Source organism: Condylura cristata, unplaced genomic scaffold (assembly GCF_000260355.1).
Source record: "Condylura cristata isolate star-nosed mole 26May11 unplaced genomic scaffold, ConCri1.0 scaffold00020, whole genome shotgun sequence".
NCBI lineage: Eukaryota > Metazoa > Chordata > Mammalia > Eulipotyphla > Talpidae > Condylura > Condylura cristata.
In genome coordinates, this window is record NW_004567121.1 from 11,449,541 (window position 1) to 11,462,176 (window position 12,636).

The 12,636-nt window shown below is 37.3% G+C and overlaps 1 protein-coding gene across 11 annotated transcripts in view; it reads left to right on the forward strand.

The window, feature by feature from the left end:
- NRXN1 (neurexin 1) overlaps positions 1-12,636 on the forward strand; it is a 976,600-nt gene that overhangs the window by 470,356 nt on the left and 493,608 nt on the right. The window lies entirely within an intron of this gene.

Consider the following 12,636-nt stretch of genomic DNA (forward strand, 5'->3'; position numbering starts at 1 on the left):
CTTTTGTTGAACACAAGTCAGGTGCAAGCTACAGTAACCTTGTGACATACAAACCTGAGTGTCTTTGTGACAGAAAGATACTGTCTCATGGTCAGGCATATTAGTGCTTTCTATTCAAAGATATGTTGTGAAAAAAACCCTTCATTTTATCATTACTGTTACAGTTATTAACTCAATAAATAATGCCCGACACTGTGTGAAGGCTTAGATGTGAAAATATTCAAATTAAATAAGCATGAAGTTTTACTATAATCAAGCTATAGTATTATTTTTTACTTCAAATCATCACTTTGAAATATATTTTTCTGAGGTGTTTGTACTGTATACTGACTTAGAGGAAAGGTTTGAACTCACTTTTAAGGCAATTCTTAAATCGGTATATATTGTGTACCTTCAGTGCTCTGTCCCAGTGGCAGGGAAGATAAAATACGTTCTTCAGCAGACCTGAGACCCTTTTCATGAGACTCAGGACTGGAGTGCAGTCCCCTGAGGAGTCAGTAGTGTCATCACCACACAGAAGGTGTTATCTCAAATAATATTCTTAAGTTTCTTTCCTCAGGTGCGATACCATAGTTTTCCCATCCCAGAAGTGTGCACCATCCTACAAGCCACTGAGCTCTCCCCTCATTCTCTATCCCCCTTCCACTCCTTCTGAATGTCTCAGATCTATGGTCAGCTTTTAAGGGCCAGTTTTACAGTTGGTCTTTGAATCTGGTTTCTCTAGTTTCCACATGTAAATGAAGCTACCCAATGTTTATCTTTCTCCTCCTGGCTCACTTGTCTTAGAATAATCCTTTCCAGTTCCATCCACAACTGCTGCAAATCCATAAGTGTCTTTTCCTGTATTGTGAAAAAAATGAGTAAGGATGTTTAAACATATAGTAAATGAATAAATAAATATCTTTCCACTATCTAACCTATTTGATGATGATGATGATGATTTTGCTGGAAACGAAGGGTTCAGTGGCTGAGAACTAAAATTGTATTGTTTCCCTAGTAAATTTTGTATCTGTGGCACCATCTCAGACACACATTTTCTGTCGTGCCACCAATTCAGTCAGAGCTACTATATTGACATTCCGTTTCCCAAGTATGGTCTCTTCATCCTAAGACAATGAAAGAACGAAATTATTACAGTCCCCTGTTACAAGTGAGAAAATGGAGGCTGAGAAAATTGAGTGACTCACCTAGCAGAATGTTTTAGAGATAAAATTTAGACCAACTCTGTGACAGTATTTAAATATGGTATTTATTTGCCATTGTAATAGAAGAAGTTCCTTCTGCATATCTAGAGTGAAAGATAGTACTTACTTGAATCTTGGGAGAAAATGTCATATCATAAAAGAAAACATTTCCTCTTCTCTCTATAAAACTTAGTTCTTCAAACTTCTACATTACTACATTGTGTTGTATTGAACATTTCATTGCAAAAGAAATGGCATTTCTGTTCCCACTTTCTACATATTCTTCAAAGCCCTGAATCTTTCATAGTACCTGTGTATATGTCCTATCTCTTTAGACCCTGAATTCTTTCTTAAGTACTACAGTAAGCAATTTCAATGGCTGTACATCCTTAGTATGTATCTAATTGTGTATTTGCATTTATAGATGCTTAGAGCAGGCTCATGCAAATACAGTTCTTGGTTAATTGCAGACAGGCCTATCAATCAATTAACAACTTGTACCTGCTGCTATGTCTTCACAAACTGCCATACTCCCAGTTTTTAGGGACAGCCACTTTAAAAAAAAAAAAAAACAACAGTACTCTTTTGAATCATTACATTACATAGTACATTAAAATTAAGTGTTTGCATTTCTCCTTAAGAACTATTTAAAAATTGAAAGATCAGAATACTTGAAGACATGCTAGGGAATCATATTACTTAAGCAAGATTTGATGACCTGACTGAAAAGAGTACATCTTTCAGGTGCAGAAGAAATCCCATCTTTAAAAAAATTTCAGAAAAGTTCAGGTAATTCATTAACAAGAATTTGATTTGATTCTGTGAAGCTCATATTATTTTAGAAGTGTTTTGAATGTCGATAAAGTTGTCTTGTGTGTGCCTATGTCACTGTTCTGTAAGGCTGTCCAGCACGCCACTGGTGACATTATCCTCCCCAACCCTCTGTATCTGATAGCACGTGCCATTTTTGACCTGAGCTAAGCAGACCATTAGTATAAGAAAGAATTTGTTTTATACTTACTCTTACTTACCACTAGATTTTCCCCACATGAAACAAAAGTCCATTTATTTTGAAATAGAACAAGAAAATTTATTTGAAATAAAAGTTATTTTGAAAAGAAAGCAAGCCACATCATTAGATAGAGCCACTAAAATTCTCAGGAAATAGAACAGGTTTGCACAGATTCTCTGTCCCCTACTTACAAGTCTCTGTTAATTTCCAGAAAAGTCACTTCTAATCTTATTTCTTTCCCTGTCACTGAGAAGATTTTTAGTAGAATAGAAAGTTATGTGATGTAGTGCCTGGTGTGGCTACCAGGTTTATTCCCCTTGTCTTTGTGTTGTCTTAAGACAGATAACTTGCCTTATCAGAAGGGTAGTTTAATGATAGTTTCCTACCTATTGTGAAGGGTTGGTCTGAGGATCACACAAAACATAATGGCAAAGCCCCACTCAATATCATCAGTGCTCCAATATTTGGAGATGGAGACCCTCAACTACCTGGGCCATCCCAGAGAGTATCACACAGTGAACAGAAAATAACACAAACTTGGTGACAGTTGTCAGCTGCTCAAGGATGTGTGTGGCATCTAAATGGACTAGCTTAGATGGACTTAGAAAAGGAAAGGGAATGAAAATATTTGAACCTAAAGGTAAATTTATGAAGCCATGAGAAGAAGTTAGCTTGGCATGAAATTTATATCCCTGAATTTGCACCCCATCTGCCACAGTGTCACTGGCATGGAGTGTGTTTAGGAAGATGTATTACTGCACACACCTCCATGACAATTTCACTTTATTATTTCCCATTTAACATGTCCACCAGCTTTCTCTAACAGTCTGTTGGCCAGATACACAAACAAAGTTGGTCTTCATGTTGTAAATTTCATAGTCATATTTTTAAAAAATCCTTATTTGGACAATTTTATTTAAAAATATCAGCAAGAAACATATTTCAGAATGTTGAAAGCATCTATCTTCTCCATAAACATACTGTCAGTATTTACCCCCAGAGACTCACTATAGGAAAACATTATATTGGAGCACCAGCCTTATTAGAGTGCAACCACCTGTTCACACACAAATATTAGGTGAGGTACAGGGGGGCACAGTATCCCATTTATCTCTTTGTGGGAGGCAACTGAAAAATAGTTGCGTATCTAAAAATCAGACCTTGAGTATAAGAATTCTACCTACTCAACAAAATTCCAGGACCTAATATTTATGGTTATGGAAGCAAATTGACTACATCTTCAGTTTGCTCAGCATAGGGGAATCTCCCATTGTTCCAGAAATGCACTTTAGATTGATTGGAAACCTGTAACCTTTATTACCATTATTTTCCTCCTCTCATCAAGATCCTCCAAAATGTCCCTGTGTTTGCAGTAATGGAACTTTACAAATTGTAATGTGACCACTTGAGTGTGCAGTAGGCAAGCAGTACATGCTATCTAAAAATGAACATAGTTCAGGACACTTGAGCTTGGACTCTTATCCTGGCTTTATCTGGCACCATAATCTTGAACCATTGTGTCTTCATCTGTGACATGCATTCATGATCATCCTTATTTCTTTTCTAGCTAACTAAGTAAAGACCAATGAAACAATGATTGTGAAAATGGTCAATCTCGGAGCACTGCTCAATAAGAGTTAGTGATTAAGTCAGAATAACCATTTTTGTTTTTGAGTATGAGAATGCAAGTCTTTTCAGCAAAAACAATATATTGTTGAACATGGAAAATTATTAGAGGATAGAGGGTACCTGTTGCTGGAAGGAGTCAAATGACAGTATGTTTCTATCCTAGTAACCCTTAAACTAGATGAAGCAAGATGACTGCAAATACATAGGAAGTACAGGTAGGGATAAATAAATTGAATGAGACAGAGGGGCAGGGGGCAGTGCAATCGATTCTGTTCCATGGCACAAAGAGTAAATGCATGCATGTTTGCAGTGATAACTGAGCAACAGAGTAGAAGAGCCTGCAAATACCCTGGGAATTGTGCACACTGTGCAGTACAGCTGTGGGAAGCACAGAGAGAGGGAGGGAACCAGAGACAATGAGGTAGGGGGAAATATAGGCTGAAATATAATTTCCTACTAAGAGTTTGGTTCTTATTTTCACTACAGAAAAAGATTCACCAATAGGTCCTCATTACTATGCAGTGATCGTCTGACTATTTCTGCACCTCTATCTTTATTTATCTTCCTTTCTCAACAGAAATTCAATATATGTCAGTTAAAATTCATCATGAACTGTGCTATCATTATGGGAAATAAATGTCATTGCACTGAATTCTCTTAATGAACTGGAAGGCTTCACCTCTGTATCCTAGAAAGGAGTCAGTAGAAGGAAAATTCCTCACAATTAGCTTCTTTCATTATTTCACAGGTAGAGGGAAACAAAATAATATGAGTGTTATAAAACTTCTATGGTCTTATTGTCTAATTGGTTACTTATTAAGCACAGACCCCTAACTCATCCATTCATTTAATGAGTCAACAAATAATCATTGAGCACCTTTTAAGTGACAGTGTGAATACAAAGATGCTTTGTGCTCATGATTACTTCCTCAACATCATAAATTTATAAATAATGGGTCAACAAGATATTTACACAAAGAACTGGAATGTAATGGTGAATTTTTCAGAAGAAAGGTTCAGAGTGTTATAGGTATATTTATATACCTATAACAAATATATTTGCCTATGATTGGGTAAACAGGGATATATTAGCAATGTGGAATTTGAGTTGAGTCCCCAAATTGGATGGGCTTTTAGAGTGAAACATTAGAAGATAAAGGTCATTTATGATAAAAGTAATATGTATTGTAAAGAAAGATGAGACGATAAGAACATGTGATATTAGAGAAATGATTACAATAGAGTTTGAGTACATATAAGGATATAGGAAAAGGAGTGATGTTATCCTTTTCTACTTGGGAAAAGGTTGTTTATTGTTTTATTCCAAAGTTATTGAGGAAGAGTAATTCAAAATTGTGTGCATTGCTAACCATAGACTAGAAGACAGTAGGGAGAATTAAAGAATCAGAACGCAACTTGAGAGAATAACATGGTGTTGATGAAAAGGATGGAGTTAGGGACACCAAATAATGGGTTGTTGCCTGAAAGGGGTACAGGGGAAAGGTTGAAGGCAATAAAAATTAAGGAGAAATGTCAGAAATGTCAGCATTGCTGAATCATCTGTCTTTCTCCATAGTGTGAATGTAAGGTATGAGATACAGCATTGGGTTAAAAGTGATTTTGGAATGTTAGTATGGATAGCAGGAGACTAAATTTCCTATAGGACAGGGACATTTAGAAGTAGTTTCCCAGTGGAGAGATTTTTGTGTGCTTTTAGGCTGATTTTTTAAAAAGATTTATGTATGTATGTATGCATTCATGCATACGGAAATGGGAAACAGGCCAGAGGTGCAGGGGCAGTGAAAGGATTCACCAGAGACAGAGTGGGGAGCAGAACAGGCAGATCAATGAAGTACACTGCTGAAGGGAGCAGCAGGCGGATCAGCAGAGATCTGCCAAACCATGTGGGTCACCTCTGAAGCCAAGGATCAAACTTGCACTGAAGCAGCTATGGTATGGTCGTTGCAATGTTGTGCTTTAACTCATTTGGCCACCAGGGAAGGTCTGAATTTATGTTTTAAGATTTATATTATTTATTCATACAAAAGCAGGGGTGTATGCCAGAGGTTCAAGGGTTGGGGGATAAAAGGATATACTAAAGATAGAGTGGGGAGAACAGGTGGATCTACTGAAATATACTGCTTAGGGGAGCAGCAGGCAAGACAGGAAAGGTCTGCTGCACCATGTGGGTCAGCTCCCTGGACAGGGATTGTTATAGGGCACCATCAAACTCACAAACCTGCCAGCTCTATCTAGGTTCTGCCATCAGCCACATCAAGACAAGACATAAGACCTTTAATGGAAAGGAACTTTAATACGAGTGTACAACACAGAAGACAAAGAATATAACTTCCAAATCAAAGGCCTGAAGTTACCCATCCCCTTGTCAGTAAAAGTCTCCCCAAAAGGGATTGGCCCAAAAGCAAGGCCTGAAAACTGCCACAAGACTAAAGCACTTTCTGGCTGGGACCCATACAAAAGGGTCACATATGGCCAGACAAGTCTGGGAGGAAAAGAACAAAATCAAAAATAAGATAAAATCTGCCATAGTCAACCTCCCCATGGGTCTCTTACCCACATCTGTTTCAATCAGCACAGGGCCAAGAAACAAGCAGTTTCTTTGTCTCATGCTCCCTGCTCCATGTGGCTTCCTCAGGTCTCCTTCTGGCTTTCCATCCTGCTGCCTTCTTCAGATTCCTTCTCTTCTCTGCTCAGCTCCATCCTCCTTCTGGTTGGGGCAGGGAGCCTGGAACTTCCCCTTTTCCTGGGGACCACCCTGTTAAGGGATGAAAGTCCTGCGGCAATGGCTGCTGATAGGTTGACAGTGCTGAAACTTAACCCTTGCTCTACCACAGAGGCCCTTTTAGGCTGAGTTTAAAACTAAGATAAGCTTAAAGATAATGATTTATAGATACTTCCTGCAGAATTAGTAACGGATTGTTCTGGGATTAAACCCTTTATGTACCAAAGAATAAGTGTACAGAAGTTAAAAAATAAGTGTACAGAAGTAGTACATCAAACTCATGGCCCCTGAGCATACCGTCAATGAAAACTTTCTAAAATTAAATTGATTTTATTCATAGAAATATTGAAGAGACACGGATTTTGTATATCAGAGCAAAAATCTACTTGAATTGCCATACTTCAATATTGAATATTTGACATACTCTGCCTGTAGGTATGGTCTTGGCTAATTCTTAAAATTCAATCCCATGTGTGAGATTTGTTATAAAAGCTTCTGTTTGTCTACTCGGAAGCTCAAATGTTTTAGAGATGTATTAATGACTCACCATGCCTTTGCCTTCAGTAATGTAAGCATCATTTATTTAAGCATTCACAGGAAATAGTAACTTCTGCTTTCTTCCAGGTGAAAAAGACATGAAGTAAATAAATGAATGTTTGTTCCTTGCAGGTTATAAATGATTTTTTTTTTTGCCCTCTCTAACAAGGCACAACTATTATAAAGAGTGGTTTAGCTTTAATTTGTTTCCAAGAGAAAAGTTGTAAGAAGGTATATGGTGGAAATATGACCTGCCGATGTCTCTTCATGACTGAAGCAAAACATTAAAATTAGAGAGGATTCAAATTGGAGGTGGTAATGTAGATTTTGACTATAGCCTGGAGTAAAAGAAGACATCTTTCCTACAGAATAACTCTTAGAAACTAGACTAGACTAATAGCACTTTTTCTTCCAGTAGTCACAAAAAATTGAGAGAAAAGTTAGATGTCCCTGAATTTGCTTCCCAAGATCCAGTCCTCTCAGAGCAGAGCCTTCAGAATTGGATTTTCTCCAGTCCAGCCCACAGGAAAGTTAGTGTGCATTACCCCACACACCCACACTCCGCCCCCCACAGTGCATTGCCTCCTTAAGTTTCCCTTGAGTTTTAACTTTCCAAATCTAAGAACTTGTCCTTTTTATGCATGTTCTTTTTAATTAAAATTAAAGAAAGGTGTTGTGATGTACCAAAGATGAATATGAATAAACAGGAAAGCTGAGTCAAAGATGGAACTATACCTTGACAATGGCATTCTGCAGCTGTAAGGCAGAGTTTGGAGTCCTCACTCTAATTGCCTGTGCTCCCAGTTTTAGAAGAGAAAAACCTGTACACCACTCATATACCTGCTTTTGGTTGAAGGCTTCAAAATCATGCATTCTAGCCCAGGCAGTTTTTCCCTAAACCTCCCAACATATTCATCTGATTGCAACAGGATACTTATAATCCCATCCTACATGTTTAATGTTAAATGCAATTTCTTCTCTCCAATCTCCAAGTGGCTAGCCCTTCAACTTCCTTTGATTCCTGGCTTGCTGGTTTGTATACTTGGATTCCTCATTGTCTTTTTTTTTTTTTTTCATACAAGTTCCATAAATTCTATTGTGTTACTCAGCTCTTTCCTTAGACTTACTTAGTCAACATTATTTATCATGACCCCTTTGAAAATTCCTCTCTTACAGCCAAGTCTGGTCTTTTTATGCTCTCCATTTTTATCATTACAAGTCTAAGCTCTTATATATTGATCCACTATAAAAGGGCCATAAAAGCCCTTTTATTTCTCTGTTTTCAAAAGGCACATTCAGCCAGAACCTTCCAGCCTGGCCCTTGAGTTTCATAAAAGTCTTATGTCTCTTAATCAGTTCACACTAAGTGAGAAAGTATTTGTCAATCAACCTTTCTGTGTGACCAGATTCAATGTTGCTGGTTTTCAGCTGAATAAGTCAACAGAACCTCTTGATCTGTGTACAGAAGTATCATGCAAGTACACTTGAAGCACACAAATGACTGTATGCTCAATCAAGTAACCTAATATTTTTTCCTTTTGATATCTTATTACTCAATTGTCTTAGAAACAAGGTATAACATATACTTCTCAGTCTCCTGCATCTCTCAGTACAGTCAACAAGGAATAAAGTCCAGGCTAGAGGCCTTGTCCTTACCAGACATATTAGCAGTCACACCAGTAGCAGTGACAACCAAGTGCTGAGTGCCAGCTGCACACTCTGTGCTTACACAGCGTCCCCCTCATCCCACAGCTTCATGATGTTGTTTACAACCAGGTGGCACATGAAGATTCTGGCTCTTAAGGATATTATATAACAATGTTTCTATACTGAGAAATACAATAAGTGGCAGAGTCAGGGTTTGCAGCCAGATGTAACCAAAGAGCCTCTACACTATTTCCTACTCATTACTTCCCACTAGTAGGAATAGACACTTGTGAAATCACTCTGGATTGTTATCGTTACCTAGATAACACTCTTGAAAGGAGGAACAAACATACACACACTCATATGTGTTAGTGTTAAAGATAAAGGTATTATTGAAATTGCTTTAAAAATCCACTCTTCAGATGTTTGAAGTTACCTGGCTTTATGCATGTTCTCTGCATCTTCTGCTGTGAATGCCCCACCTCCATTCATAATCTTGTCAGTTGCCTGCATGGCCTACTTAAAGGGTATGAGTAATTATCTACTCTTATGGCTTGAAATGGGGGTAACAATCTGGCTTCAACTCTGTAGGAAATTGGCTCTTACTAGATGTCCATCCTGGCTGTGGTTCACATACAGGGTCATTAAAAAGCATATCCTCCTTTCCATGCACAGGATTTTGCCTGCTGGACCCATTAGTGCTAATGGGTCATTTTCCTCTATCACCCCAAAGGATAAAAAGGAGAAACTGCATCTTTGATGAAGTGCTAATGCTACCCAAGACTCAAGCCACTTAAGGGTTTCCTTTGTTCTCTTCATATGGCAACCTACCAGGGGGACTTTAGCCCACTCTCTGCTATATGAAGAGTTTATAAAGACAGTATTAAGTAGTGGTCTAAGTGCAGCTTCAGTAATGAAATGAGAATGAGCCCTCCACTTATGAAACCAAACTTATCCACCTTGGTATATTTGGGGTTTCTAGCCTGCACTGATTGAATCTATATTTTTGCTTTTTAATAACACAAGGGAAAGATTATTCTTCTCTTTATTAAGCTTTAAAAAGTTGTACAAGCAAATATGTTTGCTAATAGGGAAAAATAGGATTGTGGCAGGAAATGGGGAAAGGAAGTAAGTGTACTTTTGAATTAATTCTCTCTACATGTGTTGTCTTCCATTCTTTCTTGCTTGAGTATTTTCTACTGTGATCTCAATCTGTTACATGGCTGACACAATTTATTAAGTATTCATAGTGCTTATAGCCCACACTAGGCACTGTGGGAGAATCTAAAACAAAGGTTTTAGAGGTTACAGTAAAAAAAAGGGAGATCGGTTCTCAAATATATAGTGTCCCATACAGAACTTTCAGTACTAAGTTCTACATCTGGAAAGCCTGAAGCAGCATCAACTATTCTTCATTCAACTCCCCACTGTTCTCTCATATGACATTCATTTCGTAACAAATTTAGCTTAACCATAAATGCAGGGAACATTTTCTTATATTGATATTTGACATATAACAGTATAAATCTCAGTCCACAATCTCAGAAGTGCAAGAAAGGTAACATTTTTGTTTTTCTATAACTCACCTTGGTTTCTGTTTTGAACTGATTCTTCGAATTAGCAAAATATATCATCTTGAACACTTTTAATTCCCTTATTACACTAGGATTGTTATCTAAGTTAATTGGGATGTGGGACTTCCATTGCACCAGACTTGTGAACGATAGAAAGGGAGATTGCACAGGTATATTCCATATTAATAGTTCAGGGGCCCTCTCCAGTTCTCTTCCGCATCATTGTTCTTCACATTATGACTTCTTCACATCAATCATTTTCTGCTTCTTCCTGGGGCCAATCTGGAATTATTCTGTTGTTTCCACACCTCAGTGGGATATGGGAAGTTCTGTGGGGGCTGTCTAGTTCCTAGCATGTCAAAGTGTACCAGGCAGCCTCTTGGCTCACTTGGGGAAATGCACACAGCTATCTCCTAAACCTATCTCAGATTTTGACTAGAGTTTTCAGTCCTCTAATGACAGCTCTGTCGTAGATTTGGCTTTCACTAATGACTTTTCACATTTCTTCTCTTCCAAACTTCTCTGCTGCTCGTCCACAGGACAAACAGGAGAGTTTTACACTTCCCATTCAATCTCCTTGTGGCCTCTCTGTTTCACTCCTTTAAGTGTTTAGGTTTTAAGATTCAATTGCAGGAGTATAACTTTATATGTTTGGTTTTTGATGTATATCTTCTTTGTGAGGTAACTAAAACTCATGGTTTAAAATTTAAGTGAGGAAAGTACACAGAAAAAAATATGGCAAAAAATTAAATATTAAAAAACGGTATTACATCTCAGACCAAAAATGTTATTTTTAAGCACTTGTCATCTTTAGTAAAGATGATTGGTAGTCAATAGATGTTTATTTTATTTTAGAACTGAGATTTGTGAACATGTGTAGCACTTTGGGTATAAATTATGAGGATCAGTGGCTTCCCAGTGAAATACTCCAGTTATTTGGTGATGGACTTAGGTTTTCAGTTTTTATGGATAGATAACTTTAAGCAAGCTCAATTTTCTCATTAGTACAATTCAAGAGTATTAAATCTGTGGCTGGGGTTTAACTTACTTCCAATTTACTAGATTAGTTTATTACAGTTTTATGGATGGGATGCTGGTAGAAGATTCATTTAAATAATTTTATTACTCAAGACCTAACAGATTGCCTGACTGTCAGCATGTGTATTCAAGCTCCTTATACTCATGCCCCATGAAGACAATACACAGCAGCCAGATAAAAAGTAGAAAAGCTGAAGTTTCGTGTTACAATGGGAAATACATCAGGTAGCATGCACGGTTGGATGGCTACTATGAGAGAGAAAACTCAAATGACAATGAAAAGTCAAAGAAGTACCAAGATAGAGTATGTTACCAAAAAGTAACAATGTGTTGTGGAATTTGGGGGTCACTCTCCTTATGGTCTGCATTAACTCTTCAGTAGGGTTCGTTACTCATACCTGCACAGTGCCATCCAGATGTGGTGGAAAACCTATGCTGGAAAAAAGGAACAAAAATAAACATAGATGACAGTCACTTTTTAAGGTGGTGGCCCATAAGGTTGGGGAAATCCAAACCTAGAGGCATGAAGATGATAAAGCAGAGCTAAGTGTTTCACTAGAAAACACAATAACATTGGAAAAATATGTTGATCACTTATTAGCAGTTCTAACAGCAGCATAAATAATCTGAAGTTTTATAACTTTACCTAAAAACAAAGGAGGATAACAGAGCGTGGGGATTTTTGCAGGAGTAAGGTAGTGAAGATGAAAACAAACAGGAATGCTAGACTAAAGGATGGTAGAAAAGGTAACTTTAGGCTGGAGAGAATTTGTTAACTTTCTGATTAATTAAAAGACTCAGAGATCTCTGAGAAGATGGTAGATTTGATGATAATAATAATGTCTACTAACTGATTATTACATATTTTTGCTCTGATGAATACTTCCTATATTTTACACTCACAGAAGCACTGTACAGAGGCTTATCCTGTTTCCTTTCTTATAAATGAGATTACTAATTATAAGAAAAAACTAAAGAAGAAATTGTTTAGATCAATAGAGCTAATAAATATATGAGTGTGGCTTTCAAAGCTGATGGTGTGCAATCTCAAGGGTGAAGGTCCTTCACTTGGTCAGTCTCCATCAAACTCACCTAATTCCTGAAGAAATAGCTTCCAGAATTTCTTCTAGTGCTAGTGGATTATTAAAAACCTATGTGTGTGTATATATATATATTATCTTTGCAGAAGATATCTCGGTATAAATTTACTTGTTATTTTAATGAAAAAAATCCTTGCTTTTTTTTTTTTGGCTGTTTTACTAAATATTTAAA